At 40.1% G+C, this 20,678-nt stretch overlaps 1 long non-coding RNA gene, 1 other non-coding gene and 1 pseudogene across 3 annotated transcripts in view; 1 reads left to right on the top strand and 2 right to left on the bottom strand.

Moving 5' to 3' along the window:
* Positions 1-20,678, top strand: part of LOC144255919 (junctophilin-1-like) — a 79,376-nt pseudogene that overhangs the window by 21,757 nt on the left and 36,941 nt on the right. The gene's annotated exons all lie outside the window — the stretch shown is intronic.
* Positions 2,211-20,464, bottom strand: LOC144255921 (uncharacterized). The gene is made up of 3 exons (XR_013344001.1): positions 20,168-20,464; positions 6,101-6,249; positions 2,211-4,486 (listed from the first exon to the last, which is right to left on the bottom strand). It is a non-coding gene; the product is annotated as an uncharacterized LOC144255921 (long non-coding RNA).
* Positions 18,090-18,162, bottom strand: Trnav-cac (transfer RNA valine (anticodon CAC)). The gene has a single exon. It is a non-coding gene; the product is annotated as a tRNA-Val (tRNA).

Here is a 20,678-nt window from a genome sequence, read left to right as displayed (position 1 = left end):
GAGACACTTGGGGGAAGACAAGAAGGAATCTTGCTTGGGCATTCAAGGTGGAATAAGGTACATGAGTCTCATGTTTGGAGCTATAGATCCTTGAATGTTTAAGGACTTCCTGAGGAAATGAAAAAAATCAAAGATTGATTGACATTTATCATAAACAGTTGTTAAGAAGGGGCTTAGGGAAGAGAGATCTCTAAGGAGAAAGCAGAGATGATTTTATAATAAGATACCAAACAAGGTTTGATTGTGGTTTGAAATGTAATACATTAGTGTAATTCCATCATCTAAAATCTAATCAAATTAGTGAAGACATAATCCATATAGTAGTTTTCACACTAACTAGTCCACCGTGATGTTATCATGAGCTTTAGCTAACTCTTCATGCTGCTAGTTGTCTTTGACTCAGTCTGTATAAAAGGATGAAATTAATACCTGTGACTTTCTTTGCCTCACAAAAGGCATTTTTCATTTTTTATTAGTTCTTTGTGTGCAAAACACAACAAAAGGATAAGCACAGTGTCTTGTGTAAAGATATTTGTCTTACCAGTTAGAGTGTGAAAACTTGCAGCAGCTAATGTTTGACATTGCCAGATAGTTTAACTACATGAAGGAGGTAGGATGAAGAGTGAGTTAGGAGTTCTGCAAAGAACACTTTGAGTTCAGAGTAGGAACAAAATCAAGGGGAGCTGAGGGCCTGTTCTTTGTTCATGACCCAGTACCATCTATATCTTTTCTTTCCCTGGTCCCTACTCTGCCTTCTGGTAGGGTTGCTTTGTTTGACCTTCGTCTCTGGATCAGGATGAATAATCCATGGAGGGCTTGAGAGCTATCCTGGAGCATAGTCCAGCCTTCTTGGTGGTGGTCAAGTCCTTACTTGAGCAGGCCCTCAGCTCATCTCAGTCTGCTACCCCTCTGAAGGGAAGCAGGAAGGTGTAGCGGGGTCAGCAAAGTGAAGGGGTCCCTGTCAGGCAGTCTCATTTCTCTATTAGGAAAATGTCATTACAGAATATTCTACTCTAGTTCACCAAAAGTATTCCTTAAGGGTTATAAAACAGGAAATTATGAAAAAAAGTATTTTTACTCTTATTAATAAATGAGTCAAAATATAATTGTTTGCATCACAAAAACTTCATAAATTCTTCCAGCTTCAAGAAGTAGACAGGGGAAGAAGAACTTTCCAAGTAGAGGTGTCAACATGGCTAAAAAAAAGCCTGGAGGAATGAGAGATTTGTTTTTTTTTCCCCTGTTAAAATGAAAATGCCGTTGTCATTCATACTCCTGGTGTTCCAGGGCACACACTGCAGCCAGAGCCGTGCTCGTTGCTCTTGCACAATCATGGATTGCATTGAGTGGTTCTTTATACTCCTGGTCTGTATGAGGACTTTGAGTTAGCAAGAAACATAAAATGTTTGTTTTCAATCCACAGAAGAGAAGAAGGGATTGCTTGGATATCTTAATTAGCTCAATTTAAATTTATTCATATATGAAAACATTCATATATGAAAATTATACGCTGTAAACATATGTGATTTTTACTTATCAATTATACTTTCATAAGGCTGTAAGGGTGGGTAGGAAAGGCATTTTCTGATGGGTTAAATGGAATTTTTAGGCAAGTTGCTATCTTTGCAGGAGATGCACCAAATAGGTATAAAGAACTTTGGGAATTGAAAATAGGCTCTCGGGGCTGGGGATGTGGCTCAAGTGGTAACGTGCTCACCTGGCATGTGCAGGGCGCTGGGTTCAATCCTCAGCACCACATAAAAAATAAAACTAAAGATATTATGTCCACTGAAAATTGAAAAATAAATTAAAAAGAAAATAGCTCTATTACTGGATTTTCTCATGACATTTTCAGGAATTTCCCCCCCGCCACCCTTTGCATCTTTATTAGTATGAAATTCTCACTTGAATTCTAAATAACTGTCATAAGTCTTAATTAATAAATAATAACTAATGAGCTATAAAGTCAGATAGAATTACTAAAAGATTCTCCTAATAATTAAACATAAATCTAAAGCAAGATATGATGGCTTTTAATAAGAAGTAACTCTGGGTCTGTACCAGAATAAAATGTTTACTCATACGGTCGGGAAGGAAAGTGATAATTGTGAATAGGTTATTTTTAGACTTTAGGGGCCTACTTCATGCTTATTAATCTATACCATATAGATAATAAAAATTCAGTTTTTATTCTTTGCATGGAACTTAACACAGATGTCAAGACATTGTAGGTACTCTAAATAGTTGGTTGTGATTGGTTTATCTTCTTTGAATTAGAGGTGTTCTTTAGAGATTTAGAATATGCAGTACAGGCTAAGGTTTAATCAGGTTTCTGACAGTTCATATTTCAACTCGACACTGCTATATTACATATGCATTTTTTAAGTCTTACCGAGGTTGTTGCATACAAGTTGTTCAGTTAAGTAGACATGAAGTTATTTTGTGGCTAGTGACACCGATTTCCTTGGGCTCAGCTGAAGTACACATAAATGAAATGAGATGAGCAAATGAAGGAGTTGCAGCTTTCGAGGTCCCACTGGCCCATGACCTGGAGACTGTACCTACTCTTTTTCACAGGTCTCAGATCAGGTCCCAGGAACAAGAACCCAAGAGATCCACCTGCAGGCAAACTTCATGAGAACATCCTGCTCTGCCCACAGTACTGGCTCCAACCTGTGTTTTGGTACAAGGATGCCAGAAAGACTCTGGGACCTTAGACTGAGCTGAGGTAGGATATTTTATTCAGGTAGAATCTGAGACCTATGACACCTTAGCTTTCTTATCCAAAAAACAGGACAATTTGGCACCTAGTTGTAGGAGATTGGAAGAATTAAATAAGATCAGGTGAATATTTAATAGGTGCTTAATAAATCCTTACAACCAACAATTATTAAATGCTTCCATGCCAAGTATCATGAAAGGCAGCCCTTGCCCTCAGAGATCTCATAGTCTGAGGCAAGAGATTGAGAAGAAATCTCGCACAGGTCATCTAAGATCTTGTAAGCAGTGACAGAGCAAAGGACAATATATGTAAGAGCCCAGCAGAGGGTCCCTAACCACTTGGAGACACTAAGAGACTTTCAAGAGTTCATCTTGAGCAGGATCTTGAGGGAACATGGAATTTCCTAAGGTAGAAAGGGAAGGAATAACTTTCCAAGCACAGGGATCTGCATGGGCAAAATCCTGGAGGATTAAGAGATTTCATTATTTCTTCCCTGAAAAAATGAACATGCTGTTGTCATTTATACCTGTGTGATTCCAGGGCTCAGAGAGGCGGTGTGTGTGGATACTGGTTAATAAGACTTACTCTGCAGCTGGAGAGTTGGCTCAGACTCTGTGCTGCTGGCTATGGGAGTGGGACACCTGGCTTAACCTTGGCATATCTCACAGTCCTTCATCTGCAGAGTAGAAGAGTGGTAGATGCTCAGCAGACTGTTATGTGCATTAAACTTGAATTGGCAGGTAGACACCAAATATTTATGTTAGAGTGAATTTTGTAATCATTTTAACCAACACGTCTCAAATGCCTACTCCAAGTAAACCAAGCACAGTACCTTGGGAGAAACCAGGATGAAAAAGATGTCCCTGTCATCCAGGAAATTGTATGACCAAGTGACAGAGGTGGATATGGAAACAACTAGCAATGCAAGAGCTACATGGAAGTCGGGCAACGTGTGGGAGCAATACCCAAAACAGTTGTTAGAAGGAAGAGAAGGAATTCCTAGGAGAAGAGAATTGGGTATAGAATTGGTACCCAGTGCTGGTTTTAGCCTACTGTGCCTTGGCCTGTGTGACTCGGGGCAGATCCATCCCGGCCTGCCATTTGTTGGCCTGTTTGAGTCGAGGTAACTGACATTGCCTTGGCTTTTCTCTGTCTTCCTTACAGTGTTCACAGGCCTCCATTAGAACTGAGACTGGAGACATGAATGAGATAGGTCTGTGGTCAGGTTAATCACTCAATAGGCTGAGAGAGGTGCACAGAGAACAGGAGCTGGGAAAGTTGATCTTCAGCAGGGAGAAGTCAAGTTACAGAGAAGTCCCTAGGCCCTGGGCACGGGAGCTCATTCACAGGATTCCCCTTCAAGCCCCTTGGGCCGCTTGTGTTTAGTGGCTGCAGGTTGCATGGCTCCACCAGCTCCCTCCTTCAAAGGAGCTCACTCAGATTTGCAGGGTTGTCACCCCAATCCCATCCCACAAGACAGACCAGAATGAGCCTGTGCTATAATTTGGAAGGTGAGTCTGAGATGAAGGCAATTCTGAGGAACCCTGGTCTTCATGCAGTAGGGTAGTCCTTCCTCTCCAGGAACTGCAGGTGAGAGATGGGCATCTTGGTCCCCAGGTCTTCTAACACAGGTCTCCAGCCTATCCTGGCACTGCTCTGTAGTTTCACCTCTGATAAAGGACCCTCCCTCATTTTAGTCAGTGTGGTCCTGGGAAGGAGAGGCAATTAGCCAGCTCAAGCCAGCTCTCATTTCGATTGTGATTCCTAAAATCAGAAAAGAAGTGAGCGTGAGCTACATAACCAAGAAATTCAGAGGGGAGAAAAGCGAAATGATTCAGCTTTAACATGAGGGCCTGATTTTCTTTTTTCCTCAGAGAGTTTTAGGGAATTATTTTGAATTATTTCTGCAGTATGGGGTAGTGGTTAAGAACACAGACTTGAGAACCAGAAAACTGGCTCTGTTGCTTTGAGTGGCCTCACAAGCAATTGACTTTGCATCTCCATGCCTTGTTTCCCTCATCTGTAAAGTGAGGGTGATTGTTGATAGAACCCACAGGGTTAGTGTGCACGCTTGATGAGTTGCTATGCCGTAAGCATTTGAAATGCTGCTCAGCATCTGTGAGCTCTCTTACCCCTTAATGGGGCACATCAAGAGTTTTTCTGCTGTCACACTGGACATAGGATACTGCTTCTGAGGCACTGTACCCAGTGGGACTGTTGGTGCTCATAAGTCTCACTTCAGAAATTCTCATCCAAATTCCAGTTTAGGGTAAATAGTTTTAAGTGCACTGCATACACATCTGAAAAAAAAAATAAAAAGAAGAAGAAGAAAGCCCAGGCTGCACCTCTGTTTAAGTTCCTGAAGCTGATCCAGGGTGTATGCAAACTGTGGCTATAGAGACAGATACTTGTACTGCAGGTTTCCCTTCTGAAACTCAGTCTGACCTGATTCTCCACTGGGTGCATCTGCTACAAAAGTTTAAACAGCTGTGGGATGAACATGGGCTGCTTTGTCCTGGGTCTCACCTTGCTGAGCAGGACTTGGTTGGACTTCTCAACACAACTACCAACCTACACACCTGCATTTTTGTATTGCTACCTGCATTACTTTAGTCAGCCTGTTCAGAAGAAACAGCCAGATTTTAAAATATGAGGAAATTCTTAGACTAGTCTGCATTTCACAGTGTGAAATGTCTGTCTTAAGCTTATTAGAACATCTTCATTTTATCCTTATCTAAGTGTGTCTGTGTAGGCTTTGGGGAAATAAGTGAAAAGCAGTTTCTCTCTGTATATACAGTAGGGTAGATTTGTAGTCTATAAAATGACACTGGAAGAATTAATTTAAAATGGGAGCCTATAAGTCAGTCCTCCAGACCCAGTCACCCTGGGTTTTGTGGCATGAAAACTTAGACCACTCTCCTTTATTAACACGCACTTGTCAACGTGACTGTGAGCAAACACTGCAGGGTATAGAAGGAGTTCTGGAGGGAGCTGTGGGTTCCCTCACTGTGACATAAGAAGAAGAGTAGGGGACATGACAGAATCCACTGTGTTTTTCAGAATCTTTTAAGTGCTGGATAAAGCTTAGAGGAGCAGAGGGATTTATCCATGTGGAAGCTTCAGGAAAGGCATCATAGGAGGAAAGAAGGTTAGAGTTGGATCCTGAACCATGAGAAGGGTTTGTTCTACACAGAGTGTGGAAAAAATGGGTTCCAAGTGGCTGTGGGTGGCAAGGGCAGCACAGTGGGTATCTGAGGGCCTTCTTGGAACATACCCAGCTCCTGGTGTGCGGTGGATGGGTTATGATTATAGTGCATTTTTCAATTAAATATCCTTGGGATTGTCACTCTCTTTTTTAGCATCTAAAGCTTTAATTACCATTATTAATCTGTTAGACCATCCTGCTGTTCTTGCTAAGCAGATTTGCATTATCATCTTTCTCAGCAGCTAGTGGCATGTCTGTGATGGATATCGTCATTGCTGCTCCTGCAGTTAGGTTAGGCCACCTTGGTCATTTCCTTTCAATCCTATGTAAAGAAATGAAAATCAGACCCAAGTGAACTATTGCTCCATTTTCTCAGGACGATTTCTATAGAAAAAGTTTTTTCCCCATTATTAAAGTTTGCTTGGTTTAGTGGGTCCTGAGTTTTTTGCGTAGATGTATTTCTTTGGACTAGTTTGCTGGTGTCCCTCAGTTTACACAGCAGCTCTCCCATGCCTTTGGCTTCACGTGTGGATGAGCCTGTGGTTGCCCAGCCATAAACTCTCCGGTAAAATCTTCATTCCATGCCCAAATGGAGTGTGTAGTTTGAGAGTCATCATAAACTGAGTCAGCTCTACACAGTTCAAATACTGACTAGTTTTGTCTGAAATATGTGAACAAAAGATTCTCCAAATCACTTAAGGCTATCATTAAAATTATGTGAATCTATGGTTTTGTGCCCTCTAAAGATGGTGCACCCATTCATCTCTGGAGAGACTAAGGGCTTAACATTCTTTTGGTTTCACCTTTGTAGTGCAATGTGTCCTTGGCTTTTTGTGTGCTCCTTAACTATCCTCTTGTTTTATTTGCTCTCTACTTATATCTGCCTCCCAGTTCCTCATTTGTCTTTCTTTGCCCACTTCCCCCTTTCGACCCCCATTCTCTAGTCCTTCAGGGATGTCCCAGCTCTGCTGTGACCATTTGTACCCTAAAGTAATGCATCCATCAGGCTCATCTGATGGCTGTTCATGGAAAGCCTTCCTGTGCATGTTGTTCAAGAAATGGGTGGAGCAAATTATGTTCCATGCTTTTGCAATTATGTCATAATGAACCCCAATATTATGTATAATGAAAAAGCACCAATTAAAAATGTTTTTAAATTTTGCTGATAGGAAAACTAGTTTAATAAAATGACAAAGTAGTAAGGAAAAAAATGGGTTTTCAAAGGCATCCCTTAAGTGAGACAAACATATAAACAACCAATTGCATCTATATTAACTTATTACTGGTGCATCTGAAATTCTACAATGGGCGGCAGGAAGCTTAGCCACCCAAGGAGGATGGGAAGATGAAACCTGACCCTGCCAGAGCCCCCCCTGGGGTGTCTTCTCCAGCTACTTCATCTTCCTTCTTCTCCACCATACCATTCTGCACAGACCTCGGTTTGGGTGCTTATTGGGCAATAATATACTTGTTTCTTTAAATAAAACTAGCCAGTTCTTTAATAATTGTACACTGGCCAATAGAACACATCCAATAAACTATGACTACTCTGAACTTAGTTTTTTCATCTGAAAAATGAGAATATTGACAGTAGTGACTTCAAATTATTGACAAGGTTTTTCTGGCTTTAAAAAAAAACAACAGCAACACTGATTATCAGCTAGAACAAGTACATAGTTGTATTGAAAAGTACATGGGTGTAGTTTTGGCTTCAGTTTGTGCTTAAAAGTATACTTCTTCAGTAGGATTAATTTCTAAGAAAAAATGTACTTGGTTTGGTTTTGAATGCCAACACCAAAACAGTGGATTTGAATGAAATGTATAGTCAGAGGGAAAATTTATCTTGCTGGATGGAATTTACCCTTCTTCAAAAGTCTCTGATGTTTGCCTTTAAAAAGGAAAGGAAAAAAAAAATAAAAAGAAACTGACTCAATAGTTTGTTGTTCAATTAGTATACTAGGCAAAAATCGTTAACTGATTGTTAAATTGCATGTGAATACCATGTCAACTAATTGTTAAGCTGCCAATGTATACCAGTACAATTTAGTGACCTTTACAAAGATCGTTTTGAAGTGATTTCAAGGATTGTAAGAAAGATAAGCATTTGAGTTGTCTCTAAATTTAGTAGCCCATGTTTTTAAAGTATTTTTTACTTTTAGATTCCTGGGGACTATTAATAACATCTGTACGTAATTTTTTTCTTTAACATTATGGGGAACAAATATAGTTTTTAACCCTCAGTATTTCTTAGTAGGTCATTTCACATATATAAGTAAGCACTCTGGAATGTAACTGGGGTCTCTCCACCGTAAGTGCATGTATCAATAGTCGGGTGGTAAATTCAGAGCAGCATTCTGTCCACCCAGGGCTCTGTCCCACACACATGCGCTTGTTATTCCAGACACTATTTGAGTCTTTTAACTCAATTATGTTTTCCATTTTATTTTCATTATAAAGACTTAATGGGAAAGTATTGTTTTATAAGCATAATTCAGTTTGGCAAATATTTATCACTTAGTCTTTGGGGATTCCCTGGAAGGCTTATTAGGAAGACCAAATATGCACACAGTGTAAATTAACCATCAATGTAAGAAAACTGCCCAGTAAAAATTTTAAAAGCAAATTATTTCATCCCTGTTTCCATGAACTTCTAGTGTTATGGAGAAGATAGAACAAAGTAAGTATGCTTGTTTTATAGGGTTACATAGTTGAAGTAAGCACAGGTGGATTAGAGAGAGAGAGGTTTCATTTAAGAAATTGATTGTAAACAGTGTTTTAGAAGAAGAGGGGGCTGCCTTGGAAAGACTTGGCACGCTTAAAACGAGAGTCAAGAGAAACTGGAACTTATGACCAGGAAGGGTTGGTCAAAGGTACCCACCCACCAACTGTGGGAGTGCAGCATTGCCTTCTGAAAACTTGTTAACAGGATGTATTTTAAATAGATCGGGCTCTGGCCATATGTTTACAAGTTGTAATTTTTTTAATTTTAATTTTATTTCTTGATGATTCATGTTCAGTGGTTCAAAATTTGAAAATTACAAGATGGTTTAGACCAAGTTTAAATCTCTCCCCCACTCCTAACTCCAGTTAACCAGGAACCTTTCCTGAAGGCAGCAAATGTTATTAGTATCGTTATAAATTTTTTCCTGATATTTATATATCCAAATGTACGTTTATCCCCCTTGATGCAGATGTTCACATACCACATATTTAGTTACTTTCCAAAACCTTTTGGGTCCAGATATGTTTTAGAATTCAGAACTTACTGGATTTTAGAAAAGGAATATAGTGCATATAGCATAAATTACATGATATCCTCAGGGGGTCTGAGCAGCACCTGGTAATCAAACACATTATTTCTCCAGGGAAACTGAATACTCACACTAAGAATAAAAAATAATGAACCATAAATGCCTGTCAGTTGCTTCCAGGTGTTACTGTCAAGTTTTCACACTAAACTTATAAAAAAGAGAGATTTGGGTATTTTTAAAGCTTTTTAGATTTTGAAATTAAATGCAGATAAAGGATCATTTTGTAATATGCACCATCTACACCCTAGATTTTTGTTACTTTTTTTTTTTGTGGGATTTTTTGCTTGGTTTTTGTTGTCGTTGTTTAACAATATATATTGGAATTCATCACATGTTCTCACACAAAGAGCTTCCCTATTCTATAAGCAGTTAAAACTAACTGACATGCTAGACTTGTTAAATCACCATATGTATTTCAACTATTTTTTATGTATCTGTATGACTCATATTGGTTCTTTTAATAGCGTCACATATCTAGATCAAGTCACTGATTTCTAATATAAGGCTCATTAATACCATAATGTGTGCTGGAAAAAAATATTTTCAGATATAGTTTCTCTACTGAAACTATGGGGGAAATTGTGCAATTTACCTGAGCCAGTAGTAATACTATGCAATATTAATTTGTTCATTGTTATGGGGGGAGCCTTTAACTTAATGTGTATTCCTTATGAGAAGGAAAAAAATTTAGCCCTTTGCTAAAATAACATATTCAGGTTTATTTGTAATATATTATCATTATTATCTGCAGGCAAATCACTAGTAGGCAAGGCAATAGGCTGCTTCAATAGTGGTCACACATTATTTAATTGGTGTGTCAGCAGATGACTGAAAGGAGAAAGACTTGTAATAGCATGCACAGTTGTCACCATGCACCCGTGTTTGGACAGAGAAGTCTGGCTAAATAAGGCAACGCCCAAGTGAGCCTTATCAGCGTTTGACCGGAATCCGGGCTAGCAGCTGATACCCAGTGCCTGTCCAGTGGCTCTGCCATTCCTTCGCTTCTTGGCAGATGTGTACTTATCACATCAAAAGTTACTGCCTGTAATGCTCGGAGTTGTTGCACCTGCATGTATTTTGTATAAAGTTGAATAAGAATGGCACCTAAGTCTCTAGAGAGGATAAAGGAGAGAGTTCGGTTTACTGTTCCAAAAATGTGTTATGCATGTAAGCATACTTATTTTTAGTGATGTGTCAGTGGAGAGTTTGTTTAGGAGTTCGTTCACCAGCCCTGGCTCCTGAAGGTCTTTTCCCCAAGCACCACAGTGCCTCCCCAGCTGGCCTGAGGCTCAGGGACAGAGGTGGGGGTCCAAGGGAGGGAAGTTTGCAATCACTGCCACCCCTTGGACTCAGTAGGTGCACGAGTGGGGAGAGGAAGGGTCATGTGTAAATCCACTAGCACACCACTGTGCTTTTCTTTTTCTTCACCTCTGTGTCCTCTATATTTTCTGCCAGTTTATATATTTGTGAAAAGAAAATGGAACAATTTTTTGTAGGATTAAATCCAAGGTTCATTTTAGTGGCCAGCAGGTAACTATTTTCAGTGCTGTTTTAGTGCTCACGGGACAACCTGGGCTTCTGAGCAGGGCTTGAGAGGAGTTTCTGTGTATGCTCAGGCACATGGTTAAAGAAGTTTCTGAAACTGATGATTATAATGTGCCACTATCAAGTAAAAATAAAACCAAAAGATAAAAACAAATGTGTGGGATCAGAGCTCTGAGCTGGGTTGGTAACATGTGTCCATCCTCTGATGATATCCGTACCTGTCCATCTTCCCTCCTTCTCACCTTAGCCCTTCAGCATAGAAGGGTAAAGTATTCCCAATCCTCAGCTCCACCTTCTCATAGGCAACCAGCTGAGGAAAGCCCCTCTCATTTTCTCCTTTCCCAGGCTCATTCCCTGTATGACACATTGAGTAACGTGTGTCCATTACATGTCTTTGATGATGTATAAATTGAAAAACATGGCATTATTCTATTTTGGGGGTTTACACAAATGACACCATTCCACACAGCTCATTTCCTTTTATTTAGAATCTTTTTCATCTTGTAATATTACATTTTTCAATTTTATATGCATTTATATTTATACATATGTATTTTTTTTCTGCTGTGTTTTGAAATTGATCCATGTGTCACATCTACTCTGTTGATCCTGCCTTTCATAGTATTCAAAAGTGTACATACACCACATTTGCCTTATCACAAGCAGTATAATAATCATTGTATTAAATATCTTTAAAAAAAAAACCAAAATGCCATTCATTAAAATGCCTCTAGTAAAACAATGGGGTACCTGTTTCAATTCAAATATACACTCTCAAGTTCTTAATTTGTTTTCCTACAATGACTGTTGGTGCCTACCACAGCATAGTATTGTGAACCACTCTGGCCTGACGGCCCAGAAAAAGACGTAACATTTCTGATGGAATGTGGAATGCATTTTGTGGTTGGGTGTTCTGTTTTAGAATAAACTATTCATACATCTTCCCTAATAATAGTTTGGAACTTTGATAGGGAAAGGTTGATGGAAGATTCTAAGGATGGTAGGCACACAAGGGGGACTCGTCTGATTGACTCCATAATCTAAGGTCGTAGAATGTGGGAAGGACACATGCTTTCAGTCAGGCAAAGTCTTGGCTCCACCTAGAGCAAGTTATTTTAACTTGTGTTACCTTTGGTGTCTTTATTAGGAGACTTACAGAGCCCTCCTCATAGGGAAATCAAAAGGATTAAATGAGTCCGTGTATGACCTGGATTTTGTGTAATGTCCAACCTGTACTGAGCCTTCAATAAAGGGGCAGCTAGAGAAGATCTCCCAGCCTTGGGTTGGATTAGACAGCTTCACCAGTGTGTTTCTGAGGTCCTTGGTCACTCGACGCAGCCTCACCCCAGCCTCGCATCTGCTACAATGTCAAAGCTGGCTGCTCTTCAGCTCTCTCCTGGAAGGAGGAGGCTGATGGTGGGTGGTACCAGTCGTTAGAAGAAAAGGGCAGGGAGTGGGAGGGGGAAATCCAAGAAGATTTATGCCATGACCTCAGATCACAGAAGTCTGGATGTGAGGGGATGAGTGTGGAATGAGTTGGGTCGGGCTTGGGGCAGCTCCCGCTAACCACACAGGACAGATGAAAACAAATCTACCCGTGGCTGTGAATCCGGGACTTGGTACTTGGATTCCCAGCAATCACAACTTTCAGCATTTTTTTAAATACATATAGACTCTCACTAACAAGAATGTTCTTGTCAAACTTTCAATCAGAAAGTTGTCCATAGACACTGGCTTCCAAACAAGTGTGGGGTCATTTCAGCGTGTTGGATACCAAGGTTGGGTCTGTTGGACTGAAATAATTGGGTAAACACATCTGCCCACTTAGTATTTTCAGCTCCCTTAACCAAAGTGGCTGGCTGAGGGATCAGTAGGGCTTTTGTTCCTACTATATTAAGGCAAGCCTTACATGCCCAAGTGACCACTGGTGACATTCTGATCCAGGGAGGTTCATGGTAGACAGAGTGAGTTTAGCAATGCTAGCTAATTTCCAGCCAGTGATTGATTTTATCTGTAGCTCACAGAATTGATGCAAATCCCCTTTATCACAACAATCAATGTTGTGAGAGTTCACTTTTAAATACAAAGTTTAAGATGTTTGAGACTTAAATACAAAAACCAGTATGATAAGCAAATGGGCATCGCAAGTTGGCAGATTTTCCCCATAATGTTCTAATCTCTCCAGCTGACAGGCAGAATGATGTGGGGGAAAGTGCCTAGGCTTTATCATTAAACATGGCCTATGTCACTGCTAGTTCTGCTGTCCAATGGTGTGTACTTTAGACCAGGATCTATTGTATCCAAACATGTATTATTATACATGAAATGGACAGAATAATAACTTTATAGTGTTGTTGTGAATGTTTAATAATTTTGGCCAGGTACAGCAGCACATGCCTGTAATCCCAGCTACTTGGGAGGCTGAGGCAGGAGGATGGCAAGTTTAAGGCCAGCCTTAGTGACTTAGCAAGATCCTGACACAAAATAAAAAATAAATTAAAAGGACTAGAGATGTAACTCAGTGATAGAGCACCGCTAGGTTCAGTCTCCAAATACAATTCAACCTAATTATTTTGTTCATAAAGTATTCAGCAGAGTGTTGAGGATGTAATACTCAATAATCGGACAGTATTACATATTTTCATACCAATAGGGTATATGTATCTATATGCATGTTATAGTTATAAATCAAAATTAAAATTTTAATTTTCACATTCCTCTCAGGATCTTAATTAAAATAGTTCCTTGAATTAATTTAACTCTAGAATGGTTAGGTGCTCTTGGCCAGGCCAAACCCACAGGAAATGATGTCTTACTCTCTCTCCTGAATTTCCCAATCATCCACCTTTGTCTCCGCTGATCCTTGCTGCTTTTCCTCCTTCCTACCTCCATTCACTTCATGACTAATAAGCAAGGCAAGTGCATTAATAGTATAACCAAGAATAAAAACAAATATTGGCTTTGCTGAAGAGTAGTCCAGTTCTTGGCAGTAGCCCAGTTCTCTGCCCTCCCTGAACATGATGACCTTACAGGCCATGAGGGTGGCAGGTCACCCCCTACCAGAGTTTCACCACCTATGGATAAAGAAGTGATACCTTTTGGCCAACCCATTAGCAGTCTTTGTGCTTTGTATCTTGCGTGTGTCTGTTCTGATGCCTCCTGGAACTGAACAGGCTAGGATCATAATGCCTGTATAATTATATAGATTGCATGTCATGCAAACACTTGGGATACACACATGATGGTGGAGCAGGGGTGCCACTAACTGGCTAAGCCTGGCTTCCTGGTCTACATAAATCTGTTGGAATGAAATCAGCTCTGAGATCTGAGTTTCTGTAAAATGTATTAACATAATAGTAGTTCTGGGTTGACGTGGCTGGCTACAGGATAAAGATTTTGGCTACCATTCGAGATCCACTTACTAAAATAATCAGCTGTTCGCATACATCTATTGCTAGACTTTTCAATCTGTAGTTACAAAATACAATAACTTCGTGGATAGGCCCGTTATTTAGCATTCTTTGTCATTCAAATAATAATTTTAGAAGGTATATCTGCCTCTTTCCACCTGAATCTAATACCTCTAACTTTATTTTACCAAAGCAAAATAATTCATTTGATTTACTGGGAAGATTGTCATCTCTTAGAAAAAGCAGATGTCTACTTTTAGTTATATTTTTATTTATTTATAATAAATGAATTTCCCTAGAAATGAACGTGTAGCTGCAACAATTATTGATTATTCAAGCTGAAGGGAATTTTAGAACTCTTCAGTTTTCCAGTGGTTTTTCAAAGTGTGTTCCTCAGACTTCGCAGGTCTTACAGAGCAGCTGTTGGTAGGAGCCAGGAGAAAGCTGAGGAGGTGGGAGATAGGCACCTGTAAGCCAGAACACGCACTTCTGTCCCTTTCCATAGGAAAGGGAGAGAAAGTGTTAAATTTCTTATAAGAAATAGAATTGTTCTAACAACCTAATTTGTCAGACAAAGAAACCAATCCATTGCAGATATGGTAAAAGCCCTCTGGCTATAAATGAGAAGGAAGACATGGGCAATAGAAGGAACCCAAATCTAAATCTCTGGAACACCCATGCAGAGCTTCCCCTCAGCCAGTCCCCCCAGCGAGCTCCCAGCTGCTGCCTGCCTCAGGAAGGGGACAAGGAGAAGGATGGGCCTGCCAGCCATGTTTTTAGAGCACTCATTTTGGTGCTTCTGAGGATAAGAAAACTGAAAGCCTTTGATATGACTTCTACTCTGCTTCTGTTTACCTGTTTTATTTTCAAACTTTAAGCCCAATGTCAGGTAAGAATTACTGTTGACAGAAATTTATATCAGCTCCCAAAAAACTGCATCCATGTTGAAACTTTGAACATGGTCATTTGAAGGCAGAGTGCACCTCATAGCAGGTCTTTGTTGCTCAAGGAAAGTGGATCCAGTGACCCTAGGCAGGAAATGTCCTTAGGCCAGCCAACTCTTGAGTCAGAAATAGGGACTTTGTGTTTTCCATTGCCACTATTGGTACTTCCAGAGTAGAAAGAGTGGACTTGTGGACTGTAATAACTTCTAACTGGTAATAACACTGTAATAACACTGTGAACCCATTTGTCTTGTTTCACTATTTGCAAAACTCTTGCATACATACTTCATTATGTCCCCATAACAAGCATGCTGACTGTACCACTTCTACACCTGCAAGATTTAAGTAGTCTGCCCAGTGTCAGACAGCTTGCCACGGGCAGAACAGAACCCAAATCTAGGCTTTCTGCATACCACCCCCTCACCTCCTGCTGCCTTGTGTCATCTGGGTGGTTCCATTCACTGCTGTCCCTCACCAAGGTAAAGGGGTAGGACAATACATTGCCTTATGCTGTACTTGGTCACTGTTTTCTGGTTTCAGTTTATAAAGATACAGAAGTATTGCATAGACTGCTTCCGTCTGCTTAGAAAAGGAGGAAATAGGATTTTATAGTCATATTTTCTTGTATTTACTTAAACTCTGGGAAAATCCTTTTAAAAAAACAACACTGGTTGGGTATGGCTTGGTTAGTATTGGGATGAATGGGAGATTTTTTCCTTTTTCGGAGGTGGGGGGGTGCGCAGTACCAGAGATTGAACCCAGGGGCACTTAACCACTGAGCCACATCCTCACATCCTCATCCCTTTTATTTATTTATTTATTTTTATTTTGAGACAGGGTCTAGCTGAGTTACTTAGGACCTCGCTAAGTTACTGAGGCTGGCTTTGAACTTTGTAATCCTCCTACCTGAGCCACTGGGCCTGACATCCATTATTTTGTAATATATCCTTGACCCATGTGAATCTACTGCTTATCTAGAAACTTGTTTTAATGTTATTTAATCAAATGAGTAAATATTCTATATATGAATTTAAGTGCTTATTCTGTGCCTGGCTTTGTCTATGTGATCTGTGTTAGGACTTTACACGTGTTTTCTGTGGTCCGTATTTAAACCTGAAAGTTAGGTTTCACCATTATTTATGTTACCAGGTGAAGAAACTGAGGCATAGCCAGGGTGAGTAGCTAGCCCTGTGTTTCAGGCTCATGATTGTGAGAACTCACGTCTAGCCAGACTGATTCTAAAACTCTGCTTTTAACCACTATAGGAATGGATTAGACCAACAGCAAGAAACTCGACTTTGAGTGCATTCTGATATGATGTAAGAGGTATTTTTAGTTTGGAGCTTTTGAAGTTCATGAATCCTAAATAATGTGTGTATATCTCTGGAGGAAATCCAGAGAGACCGTGAAATTCCCATTATGCTAATCTAATCCAAGGATTACATTTATGCTGTGTTTGTAACAATATGCTGTGGATTGAAGTGGGCTGGTTTTCAGAGCCAAATATTACAAGTGCAAAGACACCTAAGGACATGCCCAGGGCAGTAGGTGGGGAGGGAACAGCCAGAGCCTCCAGATGGCTGGAGCACAGCAGTGACCAGGATGAAATGCAAGTGTGGCCTCAGGGTGGCCTGGCAGGCAGGAGGCTTCATATGCCACCCTTAGGGCATGAAGTGCCTGCCTTGGAGGGTTTGGCAGTGTCACCCCCGAATCCCAGTAACAAAGATGCTGACCCAGCTCAGCAGCTCACACACTAGCAGCATCTCAGCATCCCACCAGGCCAACAAGAGATGCTACCACTTGACACATTCCTTATGTTGGAGTAAAATCATTTGAAGAATTAAGTGCAGCTGACGATCATTTATTCATTGATATTGTCCATCATACTAAGAATTATTTATCCCTGAAAGGTCATTACATCCAAGAATCAACACAGGAAAATGGATATGTTAAGAAAATTTTTAAAAATTCTATCTGGAAGAAAATGGACATCTCACAGTAATTTGGTTAATGAGGGAAAGCATTGACAGAGTGGAAAGAAAGACCACCATCAGAGAATTTTAAGCTTGACTAGATGGTCGGTGTGGACGTGTATGTGTACAGGAAAAATTCTCATCTTCAGTTCACACCAGCTAGTGGTGGGAACCACCCACTAGCTGATAACCCAGCGTGGATTATGGAAGATACTCCTTGTAAATTTCTAATTAATGTAAATTAACCCTGGCACATAATCAGCACTCAGTAAATGTTAACCATAATCATCATTATCATCATCATCAATACTGGCTTGCTTAACTTAGTTCAATCATGATTCCTGTGTATTTGACTTTCCATCAGTAATACTTTATAGATTGCAAGTCACTGACCAGGAAGGGTCCTTTGTATATTGTCCTATTACTTCTACCAACTTGGCCAAACTGACCTCCTCTTCACAGAGGGCAGAGTTCACAAGTCATCTCCCAGCTCACGCCTTCACAACTTTGAATAAACCTCTTGCTCAGGATGAGTGGAGCATGAGCCCAAGGCCCCTGGGGACCTGTCTTATCCATTCATCCCTCTTTTCCCTAAAAACAAGAAATTTGGCTTCATCTCCCTTATTTCTGGCTTCTGTACTTGGAACTCATTTGTTTAGTGGTATTTCCTTTCCTGGCCTCCTTAAGAACTGTGGCATAATTTGTCTTCTCCAAGACCATAATTCATTTTAATCTTGAGAGTATTGTGATCTATATATGTGTGTTAATTGCTAATAATTACAGGGAAATACACAGAACAGCAAAAATTGAAATAATTAGGAATTTTTAGAAGTATATCTGTAGGAGAGATTTTTGGAACAGCAGATTCAGAAGTGGCATGGGAGGTGGATATGATCAAAGTATTTTATATGCATGTATGTTCTGTATAATTAAAATGCATTAATTTTATTTTTTTATATTTATTACTTATTTATTTTTGTGGTGATGCTGGGGATTGAACCCAGGGCCTTGTGCATGTGAGGCAAGCACTCTACCAACTGAGCTATATCCCCAGCCAAAATGCATTAATTTTAAAAAAGAAAGAAATATATGTTTATAACCTAATAACACTCATTTCCATTTTTTTATTAAGACCAAAATTGGCCTCTGTTAGTTCCCTGTCTTGATTCTAACCTAAGTAAGATGAATTTTTCAGAAATCTTTCTTCTTCTCAAAACAAAGAATGGGGAAGGATGACTTCATAGCCTTGCTTTTGGAAGAAAAGGTGATGCTTTTTGGAGTAGTTACAGTAAAGTGCTATGAGGGGCATTATGTTCCCATTATCTGTTGTGATGTGGCCACAATTATGTCTCCTTGGCAGCATCCACGTGGCAGGTTCTTGATCCAGATAGTAAATACATGACTTATTGCTACACATATTTATGTGGAAGAATATCACACATTTTTCATTGTCATGCTGTTTTTAAGAATGAGCCTGGAGGGTTGAGGATGTGGCTCAAGCGGTAGTGCACTCGCCTGGCATGCATGCGGCCCGGGTTCGATCCTCAGCACCACATACCAACAAAGATGTTGTGTCCGCCAAGAACTAAAAAATAAATATTAAAAATTCTCTCTCTCTCTCTCCTCTCTCACTCTCTCTTTAAAAAAAAAAAAAAAAAAGGAATGAGCCTGAAGCTGGTCACAGTGACACACGCCTGTAATCCCCAGGAGCTGAGACAGGAGGATTGCAAGTTCAGAGCCAGCCTTGGAGCTCAGTTGAGATCATCTCAAAATAAAAATCTTTAGAAAGAGCTGAGGATGGAGCTCAGTGGCACAGAGCTTGACTAGCATGTATAACATTGACTTAATTCCCACAGCACCACCAAAATAAAAGTTTAAAGGGAGAGAGGGACTGGAGGTGTAACTTAGCGTTAGAATACTCCTGGATTCAGTCCCCAAGTACCACAAAACATCATCATTATTCTTATCATTGTTAGGAAGCCTGGAATGCATTCAGGAAATAAGGTGGAATCTTATTTATTGAAATTTAGAATTAGCTCTCTGAAAGCTCAGAGCACTAAAGGTAGTATGGGATTTATTTTTGAGTCATGTTTTGATGCTATTCAAAGCATAATTATATTCAGTGCCACGTGTATGCCTTCCAGTAAAAACAGACACCTCTGTTTTGATACATGCACCTCTGTGTGGCCACTATGTAGATGAGTTTAAAAGTCTGTATCCCTGACTACATGTAACCAAATAGTCTGCTAATGGCTCTTTTTTTAAGGACATTTTAAAATGGTTTCATGTTAATTGACTAGTCTATGTGGGCAAATATACTTCAGCATAACATTTCTATGATGGTTTTTCTACTTATTCCAGAAAACAAAAGTCAGGTCTATTATTTACTACCTACTTGGATAGTAAAGTTTATTAAGCAAAGAAACCAAATAGAGAGATTTGGTTGACAGCAAGAAATATTCCAAGAAGTCCAAGGAAATATCTGCAAACTAAATAGAAAGAAACCCTGGTTTCTAGATCTAAGCACTTCTAGATCTGCAGCAAGAATATGATCACATACATAGGCTGGATTTTCACTCTGCAGCTAGCAAAATGGGAGCATCAGCACCACATACATAAAGACCCCAGGCAAAAATCCTTGACTTGTAAGTTCCTGAAAAGTTAACCATTTTCTGATTTGCCAGACAGAGTGATAAATCTGGCTTTAGGCTAGCTTTGAGCTGGGAGTATTTGTAAGACCTCAGCACCTATTCCGGAGAAAGCTGCTTTTTACATTTTTCTTAATTTTAATGATTTAAGGGCATTTCCAGCCCATTTTTCTTCTATAAAGTAACAGCATAACTCCAGGTAGGAACTCAGCCTTGTGTCTGGCACACAAGTGTTTACAGCTGATGGCTGTGGAAGTGGAAGGGCAGATGGGGAAGAATCAGTTAGAAGCAAGTGTTTCTCACAGTCCACTTCTAAAAGCTCAGAGACCTGAGAAGGCTAGCTTTATGTGTGCGTGCAATTTCCTCTGAGGCTCTCTCCATAGATATGTTGTACTTTATAAATTCCTACCTGTAAATGGGTCTTTGGAAAATTATTCTGCAAATATTCCAGTGGTCCTCAGCCAGGGGCGAGGGCCTCTTTTCTTCTCCTTTGATTATTGTCCATGTTTTCTCAGTGGACTCTTGGATGTTTTTGGTGGCATTTCCGTCGGTCTCTGCCACAGTTCATCCTCCCCAGAAGATTCTGCTGAACACTTGGGGAGTGGGAGTCCAGCCCCTTGCATGGTGGGGCATATAGTGCAGAATCCCACACAGCCTGATACCGAGCCAGAGCACAATTGGATTATGTCAAAGGTGCCACGTGCGTCCGCTGTGTTTCTTCACAGTGCAGGCCAATTTAAATATAGCCTACTACCACAACTTGTCCAGAATTAAAATAGCACAGAACAAATGGCAAATGGCAGGGACTAGGGCTCTTTGCCAGGAGATGGCTAAGGTCCGGGAAAAATGGGCTTTTGAGCTAGACCATAGGGCTCAAAATAATGACAGGAGATGGGATACCCTGTGATCCCGCAGCGTGG

The sequence above is a fragment of the Urocitellus parryii genome, chromosome 7 (genome assembly GCF_045843805.1).
Source record: "Urocitellus parryii isolate mUroPar1 chromosome 7, mUroPar1.hap1, whole genome shotgun sequence".
Lineage (NCBI taxonomy): Eukaryota > Metazoa > Chordata > Mammalia > Rodentia > Sciuridae > Urocitellus > Urocitellus parryii.
This window is presented reverse-complemented; position numbering and strand designations above follow the sequence as displayed.